Source organism: Tauraco erythrolophus, chromosome 3 (genome assembly GCF_009769465.1).
Source record: "Tauraco erythrolophus isolate bTauEry1 chromosome 3, bTauEry1.pri, whole genome shotgun sequence".
NCBI lineage: Eukaryota > Metazoa > Chordata > Aves > Musophagiformes > Musophagidae > Tauraco > Tauraco erythrolophus.
Genome location: NC_141467.1, coordinates 20167073 through 20180391, shown reverse-complemented (window position 1 = coordinate 20180391; position 13319 = coordinate 20167073). Strand labels below are relative to the sequence as shown.

The window sequence follows — 13319 nt, the reverse complement described above, 5'->3', positions numbered from 1 at the left end:
CTAGCCATTTATTCTCACCACTGCTCCCTATATTCCATCTGGGGCTTTCATTCATAAGAGGATCTTCTCTAATATTCCACATAATTTCCTTTTAGTTAATGCCTTTTGGAAATTCAACTAGACTACACCACTCTACTCAGCATTCTGCCAGTCGTCTTGACTGAAATTTTTAATATAGATTTTTACAGAATGTTAGTATTTTACTTTTAAAATATTAAAAAAATATATTTCTACTATTTTCATATTGGATACTTTTATCTTCAACATGAAATTCTCTTAACCATTACCTCATGCTATGAACTGACCTACAGCAACGTAAACGTCCACAGCTACGTCAGTGATCTATTAATTGTACCACCAGTCCAAGCACTCAGTAAGAAAAGGCTGAACTTTTGAAAGGGCAGCGTTCTACTTTTATCAAATATCAAATCTAAGCTAGGAAAAGGAAGTGTGTGTCATATGGTGCTGTGACCATAACATTCAGGTGGACTTGCGGGAACATTCATATTTTTGTGCTGCTGTAAATATTTATCTCTGAAAATTTTTATTAAACTGGTCTCCTGAAAATGTCTGTATTCAAGAAGTGGGCAAACTTGCAGAGCATGAAAAACAAAATAATTAAGTATATGCTACACTCTGTTTTCTCAGAGTAAAAATAAAAGACATGTAGCTTTACAGAGCCAACATCCATCGTTATTTAGACTCAAAAACATCTTGGAATATTAACAACAACAAAAAAAAGGCATAAAATATATTTCAATAGGTAAACATGCAACATCTCTTTTGCCAGTAAGAGTCAAAAAAAAAGAGGACTCAGGGAAGGAATATCATAATGTTTGTTTCAAAACAGCTGAGCTGTTTTACTCAACTGTGTGTCGAAACACCTAAAAGAATATAACATGTTATTCTGCTGATAGGCTCACATGCTTCAACAAAACTGTGTGCCAGGACATTCCTTACTAAATTAGTGACTAATCAGATGTTGTGCTGGGAAACACACCCTCACGTGTTACAACCACCCAGGCGTCTGCAACATTAAAAAAAAAAGGGACTACAACTATAGGTTCTCATGCCCCCTGTAAATAATTTCCATCGTGCGTTTTGTAATCTAATGCTTGTATTTGGCAAACCAGATGCAATTAAAGGTCAAAACTCGACTACACATAAACTCAATTCTACTTACTCCGATCTTTCTCCTGACTATCACTGTTCTAAAGATTCCAAGCAATGACGTCCTCTTCCTTCCATGGCAACAACTAGTATTTATTTATAAATGCCTTGTTCCATTAATCATAAACCTTTCTTGCTTCTTTTATCAAGTTCTCAAATTAACGGAAATTGCCTGTTTCTTTTTCCTTATTACCCTCAAATTTCCAATATGCTTCATAAATTTTTCAGAATTTGAAAAATTGATGGTAATAACTCAATAGGCTGTAAGGAGATGTGCACCTATTTTCTCCTTGTGAAAACCAACTTTTTTACAGAACTGAAAACGTAACGCTTATATTCTTGCTGCATATAGGGGGCATACCGCATTTGGAAATCTGTGTAGCACTATAGAATTCACAATCTTCGCTCTTGTAGCTGAGATGTAAGACAGTACAAAATATTATTTAAATAATTCAGATTCTCAAACCTCAAATAATAGTTCAGAAAAGCAAGCTTCCTAAGCAAAGAAAACTAAGAGCTATTCAATAGCCTGAAAGCTGGTCTCACAATGCTAAAATCGAAGGAACAACTAGCTTCGGAACCACTTCTGTACATCATGTGTATGTATTCTCATATAATGAGATTGATGCAGAGTCACGTGGCAAGAAAAATGTTGTGACTGGCAACAACTGTGACAAGTGACCACAGAAAGCAGGAGACCAATGCCTCTGATAAATATACCTATGGCAGGTTTGGGTATATTTGATTCAGTAACCTTTTTTCTGGGGAAGAAACCTTAATTTTCTTCTCAAAATAATAAAACAACAAAGGCAGCATTTCTTCGTACAGGAAACAGGAAATATAGACCAATATTAGAAGAGGAAAAACACCTATTTGTACTTGCAGCAGAAGAACATCTTTTTCACATTTTTGTGTTTGGCTAAGCTGTACCATTTGCTTTTCATGCTGTCTTTAGTGATAATATGAAAATATAGAATATGGTTAAGCTTGCTACCTGTTTTTATGGAGTTCTTTATGAAATATGATTTAACCTGTGTTTAAGAAAAGCAATTCCAAAATTAAACAGTCATTTTTTTTTCTTAACACTAAAAGCAGTCTCTCTATTTAAAGTAACACTGGGGGCTCCCTGAATGCTATAGTTTATAAATACTCTTTAAGATGACAAGTCAAATGACTTCAGGATTGTAAGTTATCTCTCACAGTTGTTCAACTGTTAAAATGGAAAGCGGTAAGAATAGAATAAAAATACCCATCATGAAAATGTTACATGTGCAATGGAATAAACATAGGGATCAGGACACACGAGCATTTTAACATTAATCTTTCCACTTAAATTTACTCCGTACCCTTTAAAAAGGTCAGTTTTGTGAACTTTTCTCCTGATGAGCAATTTGAGGTCTGTCATTCTGTTCCCAGCTCCACACTGATCAGAAACACAGTCTTCCTCTGCTCATGATCTGTCTAGTACTTGTAACAATATTCTGCTGGTTTAGGCATTAATAGTAATTCGATGCAACCCACCTAAATATATAACAAGGAATATTTTAAAATACATACAAACAAGGAATATTTTAAAATATATACAAAAGGCAAAAAATAGGAGCATTACATTTGCAAAGAGAACAAATCTCTGAGGCAGGCAAACAAGTCCAACAGCTCTGTGGCAATCGGACAGGTTGTTCCTGGACTAGGCAGTAGTTCAAATGTTTTGGACAGTATAACCCTACAAGGAGTTAAAAAAAGGATGCTCTGACTGCATTTCAGTTTTCTCTTCTCTTTAACAGGGGCTAGTACCTTGCTACTCTAAAAAAGTACTATTGCCTGTTAACCATTTCAAAGATACAGCAATATGCAGCTAAGGTCTACCTGCCTAGAAAAATGTCTGATACATTAGTAATTACTAAGTCCACCTAAGCTCTTAGAAATCCTTTAAACAGAAGACAGCCTTGCTAACTCTGAGAGTTACCCTGAAAAAAAGGATATTCTTTGGAAGGAACTGACTTGTCCAGCTTGAACTGTCTGCAAAGCCTTGGAATATAGTACCTCAACTTGAAAATAAGGAGTTAAAGATTGCACTCCAACCAGTAACCTGATGTTTCTTCTAGTGTTCTAGCATATGCTACTTCTGCATAATCACAACTACAAATTGCAAGACATTTGACGTGGATTCTCACCATAAATTAGAAAATCCCAGAATACCAAATACTCGTTCAAAAGTCCGTATGGATTCAGAGTGAGGGCTGACAGAGGCAGGGAGTGATCACCTCTTCCATTCAGAATGATGTGACTGCATCCAAGTCTTCTCCTTTCCCTGTCTGAGCAGCATAGGAAGTCTTTTGCCACCCTTCAAGAGGCAGTTCATAACTCAGTCTAAGTTCTACATGTGAGCTGGAGTACATCTGTCTAAGAACGAACATTACTTTTTGGCTGATATTTTAAGAGTATGTCCAAACCTTTTTGATCCTTCAACTGGAAGGATCTTTATCCAGGATCCGAGGGGTCTTTGTCACTCTCCCCCCAACATAACGCTTTATTCCAAGTTTCACTTTCTTATTGAGGAAGTAGCTGTCAATCACATCCTTGGACAGGTTTTCTTATAACGCTATTTAGGCCAGCAGCCAAAACAAGAGTGTACCCTTCTACACCCTGCCTCTGATGCATTCTATTTATAATAAACACTTTGTAAATATAAACAAGTCAAAAAAAGAAACAAAGCAAGGGCTCTATACTGAATGTGCAGTAATACTCAGAATTGACAGCAAAACGTAAAGTGTCCCTGGCAGTAGCTGACAATTTCTGACAGTAGCTGACAAGCCCCCATGGCATGGGGGTTGGACCTAGATCACTTTTAAGGTCCCTTCCAACTCAAACCATTCTATGATACTATTCCAAGCAACTTTGAATAAATAGGAAAAGAGTAAGATATTATGGTTAGCAAACAGAAATCAGTATTTCTGAGAAAGCTGATCTGCTCAAAAATGGTCAGAGAACAACATTTTCTTAGATTCAGAAGGTATCCAAATATTATGCCTTTTCTTTTAATTTGATACTCTCTCTCACAGCATGCAAAGATTAATTAATTGCTTCAAGAAGAGCCCCTGAAGACAGATAGAAAAAGTGATCTCAGATGGATGGTACCAGCACAATTCCTCTGCAGTTTTTCAGGTATCATTTTTCTAGAGATGTTCACAGGCTTGAGAAATCCACCCACAAAGATGAGATGGATGAATACTTCAAGAGAAGCTTGTAGCTTTCATTGTACATCCAAAGTGTGGAGAAGAGACCATTTTTTTGTTTTCCCTATAATTAGAATTTTAAAGCTTTATTCTGCTGCTGAAAAATACTGGTGCCAATATTGCTGTATCAGTATGAAACGTGACAGTATTAAAAAGTGAAGGACACCTTCAAACTCCCTTGGTGAAAGCTGGGAAAAACTTGGCAAACGACAGGCAACCGCACTGCACAAATCAGTGAATTCAAACGCAGCACCTGCCATACTTGCTCTTGTCTAAGAGGGAAGAGTAGATCTAAGAACTTGTTACTGAGACAGTGCAAAGTTGAGAAAGGGACAAGTGGCATGGGAGAGCTCCAGAGCAGCACTAACCATTTTGGCAACTTTCTCTTTCTGAATCTCTGGTTCATTTCTCCATTCACCTCCTTGATGGAATTTTCTATATTTGCTTTATCACTTTGCTTTCAACTCCCATCACTTTCCAGGAGTTGTTTTGTTTTTGTAGTGCTGGAAACAAGCTGAACTAAAAAAAAAACAAAACACCTGCAATTCTACATAGCTTGTACTTAATGTTGAGTTCATACTGTGACCAAAAGAAACATTTTATCATTACAATAAGCATAGCAATTAAAAAGATGTGAGACAGCCTACATGACAGTAGGCAGCAGCAGGAAGGCTGCATTTTCTCCCCAGTGATGGTAACACGGGTATTACGTGACGTGCGAGTCAGCCTGACACAGAGCTCTCGGAAGTGGGTCAGCTCGGAATCGGCAGTTCTTAGGTTGTTCATGACACACAAATCCACCTGGCTGCACTCACAGGCACCTTTAACAGAGCTGCATTTTTGATACAGCAGATCCAGAAGCAAAACTCTCATGAATAACAGAACGGTGTCTGCAGCTCCACACTTCAAAAAATTAAACATGGAATAGAGCTGGCTTTACTATATGTTTAAAATTGTTGAAGAAAAACTGCCTTATGTTTGAATAAAAAGTGACGAACAAAGGCTGTATTTCCATGCTCCCATCATTATGGAACTAGAATTTTTCAAGCAAGTGTAACAGTTAATTTTTGCCAATGAGTAACAAAGGAAATTAATTACTGAGTCACTTTGCACAGGATGCACCTTACCCTGCAGTTTGCAAAGACTGCATTTATGTCAGGTATTTATTTCACACATTTAATCATGGATCGGTGACTCTTCTTGAATAAAAGTATTTCAAATCTAGTTTATTTAAGTATAGTAAAAACACACATCTCACTGTGCTGGTGCCCAGATGACATCTTTTCCAACATGGAGGCAAAGTGCAAAATGTTAAGTATAAGGACTTTTAGAAGCCTCCACATGGAATCTCCTGAAGCTGTTCCATGAAATTAATCCTTCTGACTTCTTCAAGGAATAGTATTTGATTATCCCTGAGAAGATACAAACAGAATGCTAAAAAAAAAAAAAAGGCTTTTACTGAAATCTCCTATTAGTGAGAGATTAGTGAGACCAAAAAAACAACTGTCAAATCAGATTACGTACCGTGTTCTTCTGTATCTCAAAATTTTAAGTAAAGATTTGTATAAAAACACTTTTGCAATCAGAAGAACAGAAGGAAAAAAAACTTCCAAGAGGTAAACACGGGCAATCTCCTGAATCACTCCCTCATATCTCAGTGCTGCAAAACCAAAACATACAGTAACATGTCAATCTTTCAGAGCTCTAAATACTGTAAAAAGTTTAAAATAATCTTAGTAATTTTGACTACAACTAGCCAATGGGTTAGAAAACATTACCAGAGGAAGGGACAGGATTGTGGAACAAATTAAGACAGTAATATGTTTTTCAAAGAATTATGGATTATGAATTTAAAACTAGAAAAAATAGGGCTATCCAAGAAATTTCAGATCAACTGCTTGGGCTTGGATACTTGGAGTGATACTGACCAAGTCAATAACACAGCTGAGAAGCTGTTAAAGTGGTCCACGAGGATTATTCAATATCCAAACAAGTAAAAAAGAAGTCATATTTCTTTAAAAAAGCACATACCCTGTCCTAAAGAAAAGACTGAAGCATACATCTCAACTGTTGAAGTGCTTTTAAAAATTTCCTATGTGACACTTAAAAGCATTAAAAACATGGCTTATATGCAATCCCTGTAGGATAACTTCACGTTTAATTGAAAAAACATACCAAAGGGCAGGTATTACAAGTGTCCTGTTATACCAGATTGATATGTCCTTAGCATTTTCATTCAGTATCCGCACTAATCCTTCTGATGAGCGAGTGGCAATACCCTGGGAGGGGTGGCAGACACTGTGCAGGACAGAATCAGGGCTCGAAGAGGAGGTCAAACTGGAAAATGGCATGAAACAATCATCCAGCCAAACTAATCAGGGAAATGCTGTATTTGATAAGTCAAAAGCGTGAACGCAAAATGGGAAACTCTCTCTCCCTTTGAACAAAAAAGAACTAACCAACCAAAAACCAAGGATACGTGTGTCCTAAAAGGTATTAAACAGTCTTCAGACTTAAGTGTGATTCTTTTGCCAAAGTTACAGCCTTTCTATTGAAGAATTATTATTTTTTGTTCCTGTAAGAAAATGCACACACAAAATTTGACCAGAATGCTGATTTTATCGTTTATCAGATATAAAATAAACCCTGAAGAAAACACTATCTGAGGAGTGAGCTAACAATTTGGAAATAACTGCCAGAAAGCAGGAATAAAGCCATGCAAAACAAACAAACAAAAAAAAAAACAAAAAAAAACCCCACAAGTGTCAAGAAGTTTTTACAATGCAGACAATTCCTTCCGCAACCTGCAGGAGACTTGAGCATTATATATAAATGTGTCTTTGTGATCTGGGAAAAAACTTACCATGCATATTGTTAGTTATCTGAGTTGTGACAATGCTATATAAAGCAAAGGATAATTACAATTTGTTATTTGAACAGTACAGTGCCTACTGAATAAATAAAATATGTTTGAACTGCAAATAAAACTCAATTTCCATTCGTTAAGACTACAGTTCTACAAGTATGCATCCACTTTCTGCGACCACTTTTTATATTAAGAACACCTGAGAGAATCACAATTTTAAGCAGAATAATTGTCTTGCTTTTATTCATCCATAAATATATTACAGTACAAACTCATATGAATATATGAGCTGAAACGAACAGAACAGCAAAAATCACAAAATATCAGGAGTGGAAGTCTCTGAATACAACAGATGCCTTCTGATTATACTGAACCAACCGAAGAAGGAAATAGCTGCACTCTGAAACCTATTTTTATCTATTAAAATATATTCTGCTCTCTGCCTTCCTGTAGGTCCACAGGAAGACATTTTTTCAGTCTGTTAGCAGGTTTCATGCAGTCACATACAGCTATGTGAGGAATGGATCTCGTCTGGATGACCAAACCAAGACTAAGGAACTGCACAACAGAAACCAACACCGATAGTCCCGTGTTTCGGTACTGACTGGCTCACGTGACTGGCCTTGACTGACATTAGCTCTCTTCCTATCTACGACATCAAGGAAACGGATCGACAAGCACAAAACAGAAACACTTCCGTTACAACCTTGATTCTGTTTAGATTTCCTAATGGGAAAAGACATCTTATTTCCCTATCCGCTCATCTGCAAAGAGATCTCTTTGCAACGCCCTGAAGGACAGATCATTTTTTTGAGATATGATTAAGTAGCATATCCTCAAGGTCTCAAGAGTGATCTGAATACACAATCATACTGTGCCAGAGATTCCTTTCAGAGAAACTGTTTGCATTCACAAAAAGACGGAGGCAAATCCAGTCCCCACGCTTGTTTGTCGAGCCCTGCAGTTGTTACTGCTGTGGAATGGTATTCCAGCACGTTGCTGCAAGAGTCAGCTTCTTATTGTAATGACAAGTGTCAGCCAGTGGCATCCTGAAGACAGACAGGCCTTCGGACCAACAGGGAATAATGACACGAGTTGTAACTTTGCTTACTCATCTCACCACTCTCAGCTTACTGTATACATTCAAGGGAACAAAAAAGTCACCGTTACATACAATATACCTGACCAGCCTACAGACACTTCATTTAGGACAAGAGGAATCACGCTATGTATTTCACAAAGTATTTCAACTCTTTCTCCATTGATCACGAAAGAAGACTAAGCAGACTACACCAGAAATCTTTAGGCAAATGACTTGCTGATTGTCTTAAGCCAATCCACCAAGGCAAAGTAAATCACAGAAACACAGAACTGTTTAGGTTGGAAGAGACCTTTAAGATCGAGTCCAATCATTAACCTAGCACTGCCAAGTCCTCACTAAATCATGTCCCTAAATCAGAGGGATGTAAACATTCGGACATAATAAACGAGGCATGGTAATTAGATGAAAGGGGGAATAGTCTCCTTTATCTTTAGTGATAACACGAAGAGTTTTTTTCCATTGCTGCCAGTGACACATTAGGAAGAATTTTGCACAACTGTATTATGGAGTTATGATCAGATTCTAAAGATTGTTTTCTTCTTGGAAAAAAACCACCAAGAATCACACATTATGTGAAGTCTGCAAGCTCTGAACGGTGCTTGTACAGAATACTGTTCTTCAGCGTGCACTGACCATTGCAATGCATACAAACGTCTATGAGCTGCGCTGATGCAAGGCTGGAAGATCTGTAGGTCAAAAGATGAATTCGGGTCTTGGAAAGTTATGACCGAAATTTGAAGCTGATCTGTCATGACAGAGATTTAGCACCTTCTGGCCCAATGAAGGATGTAGTTCCCCACCAACCAGTAACACCCTTTCCCTGGGAAGCAAGCACCAACTCTGATGGCTCTGGGAGTCCACAAGTATTGCTACAATAAAATCTCATAAAAGGAAGCTACAAAGGAGGGACTGGAGGAGGGGGTGGTGAGAAACAGGAATGTCCTGGGCTTGGACAATAACCTCTGTGCATCTGTTTGCAACTTTCTGTCAGTGAAGACTGTTATCTTAGAAACAGCCCTGTTGGCTAACTAATGAGCTTCAAGAGAGCTTCAATATCAATTCATGGTTTTCAACATCAAGCCCTACGTTGCTTCAGTAAAGACAGTTTCAAAGAAATCTTGCAAGGATAGGAAGGAATATAACAGTTTTATAAAGTAAAATAAAATAACAACTGATCTTCTCCAGTGCTCCTTTAACAATTGTTACCCATTTTGTAAAAATGCACAATACCCACAAATGTTGAAAAAATGCAATTTTAAGAACAGTGATGATAATCAATCATTTACTCTCCAACTACCACAAGCTTTAACTGCAAAAACAACTAGTAGAAAGCATACTATCTCACTATTAAAATCATCATCAAGCTGTGCCACCGTTTATGAAACATTACTGTATGATGGCGACTGATTGATATTAATTTTCAACACCAGAATTAGTAACACAAAGGTGAGGCAGGAAATCAGCCAGTCCAGTCATTTGTTACTTTCTTACTATATTGGTTTTGATAAACCGACCAGTGTATGGCAAGATTGTCGGGCACTAGACGTTAAACCATTACACAGCTCTTGGCAGTTTGGCCATGCCAACTCACACCTTCCCGAACAACCCAAGGTAGTTTTGAAGTTGGCCCAGACCAGGAATCCTTTCCAGCCTGCATACTGCCATTCCACATGGACCGTAAGGCAGCTAAATGCTATACAGACACGGCTGTCTTGTGCCTGTGGGCCACGATGCCAGGTAACGGTCATGAATGCATTTAATGTATTAGAAAAGGCATTGCCTGTCATTCAAAGTACCACAGATCTATTTTTTTTTCCTCTATATGTTATTTAAAAGCATGTGATTCTCTGCTGGGTAGTGTTTTTTGTAAACAGACAGTATGGAGATACGTTCGACACAACTTGCTTATACAAGATAACATGAAAACAGTTTTTCATAGCCAATCTTGAGTAAAATTAAAAGCAACCACACACGTAGCCTCAACATCTTCTAGCAGTTCAACCCAATCAACCGGCACATGTATGTGTTGGTATTCAGAAAAAAGAAAAAAACAAAAACATGAATACCCACCAGCAGTGCTAACAAATGTAGAGTCTTTACGTGAATGTTGAAAAGCTCTAAATAAAAGCTAGGGTGCAGGAGTTGAAATTTCATTTATGCTAGATAACCCCTCTTAAAGCCACCTTAACACCAGAGGACTGTGAAGTGTCTAAAGCAACATCTATTTTTAGACAAGGTATGCACGAGCCAGAGAACTGCAAACCAGTAAAGACTCATCTCTGTTCTGTACAAACTGTCAAGAAATCTAACAAAGGACATGCATGCTTGTCCTACGGTACGCTGTAAAGGACATCACATCACAAACGTTCTGTGCTTTCAAAGAGACAACCAGCTTGTAGATGAACAGTGACATCTGTAAAAATTCACCTGGATTTCTGAAAGGACTTTCAACAAGGTCTCTCATTAAACGCTATTATAGGGACTAAAAAGTCACGGGATATGAGAGGAATTATTCTGCGAAAGATGGAGACCAACTGCAATGAAGTGTAGAACTTTAACCAAGTATCAAGTGATTTGCTTGCCAAAAGGCAGATGAAATGTAAAATCTTAAAAGTAACACGGGCTTTAAGCTGACCTTTACTACTCAAGAACATAATCCTGAGACGATTATATATCCATGAAAATATCAATCCAAAGCTAAGTAGAGGTTAAAAAATCCAATCAAACATTGGTATTTCTCTTGAAGAGAGGACATTCTTACAATAATGTACAGTCCTATGCCAATGTATAGTCCAAGGTCTCCCTCAATGTTGAGCACTATATCTAATTCTGCCCCCCTAACAAAAAGGATAACAGAAATGGAAGAAAAATGCAGAAAAACATAATGAAGATACCAAAGCTATAGAGAACTTGTATTTTAGGAAACAATTAAGTAGTTGTGGACTGAATAGGACAGGATAGAGGTTTATACGCCATAGAGTTATAGAGTGACATGGACAGTGGGATCGAGTGCACCCTCAGCAAGTTTGCAGATGACATCAAGTTGTATGGTGTTGTGGACATGCTGGAGGGAAGGGATGCCATCCAGAGGGACCTTGACAGGCTGGAGAGGTGGGCCTGTGAGAACCTCATGAAGTTCAACAAAGCCAAGTGCAAGGTCCTGCACGTGGGTCGGGGCAATCCCAAGCACAAGTACAGGCTGGGCAGAGAATGGATTGAGAGCAGCCCTGAAGAAAAGGACTTGGGACTGCTGGTGGATGAGAAGCTCAACATGAGCCAGCAACGTGCGCTTGAAGCGCAGAAAGCCAACCGTATCCTGGGCTGTATCAAAAGGAGCGTGGCCAGCAGGTCGAGGGAGGTGATTCTGCCCCTCTACTCTACTCTCTTGAGACCCCACCTGGAATACTGCATTCAGCTCTGGAGTCCCCAACATAAGAAGGACATGGAGCTGCTGGAGCAGGTCCAGAGAAGGGCCACGAAGATGATCCGAGGGCTGGAACACCTCTGCTATGAAGACAGGCTGAGAGAGTTGGGGCTGTTCAGCCCGGAGAAGAGAAGGCTCCAGGGTGATCTTAGAGCAGCCTTTCAGTACTTAAAAGGGGCCTACAGGAAAGCTGGAGAGGGACTTTTTACAAGGGTGTGTAGTGATAGGACAAGGGGCAATGGATTTAAACTGAAAGAGGGGAGATTTCGATTAGATATAAGGAAGAAATTTTTCACTCAGAGGGTGAAAAAGTGGTGAAAAATGAGGCAGTGGAACAGGTTGTCCAGAGAAGTTGTAGATGCCCCATCCCTGGCAGTGTTCAAGGCCAGGCTGGATGAGGCTTTGGGCAACCTGGTGTAGTGGAGGGTTTCCCTGCCCACGGCAGGGGGGTTGGAATTAGATGATCTTTGAGGTCCCTTCCAACTCTCACCATTCTTTGATTCTATAAAGTCACAGCTTGGGGGAGAATATGACTAGAGAGTGACTGCTCACTATTTCCTCCGACACAAAAAAAAGGTGGAAAGGGATTAGGAAACTACTATATAGCAGTAAACAAACAGAAGGCTGTGTTCACAAAACACACAGTTCAGCTGTGGATATCTGTGCTATGGGATGTTGCGAAAAGCAGAAGTTTGTAATAAAAGTAATGAGACAAATTCATGGAAGGTCCACTTACAACACCTTGGAACGTTGCAGCGGGGTGGGAGGTGCAGGGGAAAGACACCACTTCTGGCACCTGGAAGTCCTTTAACTGGAAGCTGCAGGAGGCTGGGAAAGTACACCAGGAGAAGCATCTTGCTGGCTTGTCCTGCTTTTATGCACTACCCGAAGCCATGTTTCTCCCACCTGGCTGCCTTCAGAGAGCAGATACTGGACTAGATAGATGTAACAGACTGACTTCGTGTTCTTACCACTGCAAATTATTTTACAGAGAGACATGCAACCCTTGCATTATACCACCCAGTAGCACAGGCTACAGTGAGCTCACCAAACTCTCTTTTCTGCTCTCTGCATTGGACTTCCCACAGAACAGCAGGTAAAATTCAAGATTCTGGACACCTGAAAATCTGAACCCCAGACGTGTGATGTACTATTTATAGCCTTTTCATGAAGATGGACTGTTCTGGTTTTGGGATGTGATGAACTTGGGAGTGAGATAAAAAAATAAAATTGTCTGACTGCAGAATTATTTTTCATGAAAACAAACGGCAGGTAAAAACATATTTTTCCTTCCATTCCAGAAGCAATTTGTTTGTCTTTGCCCTCCTCCTCTCTAATGTAAACAGAGAGGTAAATTCAGATGTCAGAACCAAAAAGAGAGTAAGTTTTATGTAAATTTCCCTCATGAGAAACAGGATAGAAGAATGAAACCCAAGTCACATTAAAATCTTTGAAGCACTGCTGGTCTACACAGATATACTGAGTAGCACCAGCTACGGTAAAAAAAACATTTCACACTGC

General features: G+C 38.9%; 1 protein-coding gene across 2 annotated transcripts in view; it reads right to left on the bottom strand.

Annotated features, from left to right (window-relative positions):
• Positions 1 to 13319, bottom strand: part of RETREG1 (reticulophagy regulator 1) — a 64441-nt gene that overhangs the window by 33427 nt on the left and 17695 nt on the right. The gene's annotated exons all lie outside the window — the stretch shown is intronic.